Below are 889 nucleotides of genomic sequence, written 5' to 3' on the forward strand. Positions count from 1 at the left end.
GTACGCTTTCTCTAAGAGCAAAGCTAAGGCAGTCCCGCTGCACTTGGTAGCACTTGTAGTCAGTCTGCAGTTGGGTCGATTAGACTGACTCTCTGTGAGGATGGAACACTTTTGCTCTTTACCCCAGGGCATGCAGGACGATCTTAAAAAGCTGATGGCCTTGCTTGGCCCTGAAGCGTACAACACCTTGCTGCGCAAGGCCCCGAGGCAATCGGTGCGCGTCTAGAGGCGTTTTAAATTATGAATACGCGCTGCTAGAGCACCTTCAGCAGAAGATGTCTGCATCATTCGTATTTATGACGCCACTGTCAGTAACGGACGATTTATCCCGCCCTAAGCCGCTGGTGGTTAAGCGTTAAGGCCTTTGAAGGGAAAGATGGAGAGAATGGCCTGCTCTGGGTGAGATAGGTCGAGATGGCCAAAGCATCCGCCATGCTCCAGACCGAGCAACAGCGCGTGGCGCTAGCCATCGAGAATGAGTAAAGCCGTGCGGCACTTCGGTCGAAGCTGCATTTCTCTCCTGGGCGGAGCTGAATTTACAGCTCTCTTGAGTGTTCTCGCCGCCTAATCAGGCAAATCGCGTGCGATCGCGTTTCCTTGCCGCCCGACAGGACAACAAGGAATTGGTGGACTTTGTCCAAGAGATGCACACTCTCATTGCCGGGATGACAGTGGATTCCCTTCCGGAGGCGGTCACAGTGACCGTCTTGATGGAAGGCCTCCGCACTAACGTGGCCGGAATAGAAGTCTTCCGTGTACATCCGTCTTCTTTCGAAGAGGCGGTGAAATGGCATTGAATGCCGAATTCAATTTCAAGTCAGCACGACTTATTTGGAATGCACACTCCAACAGCTCGTCGAGCGGGCCTGTGCCCATGGATCTCAGCTAT

Source organism: Plasmopara halstedii, assembly GCF_900000015.1.
Source record: "Plasmopara halstedii genome assembly, contig: Scaffold_430, whole genome shotgun sequence".
Classification (NCBI taxonomy): Eukaryota; Oomycota; class Peronosporomycetes; order Peronosporales; family Peronosporaceae; genus Plasmopara; species Plasmopara halstedii.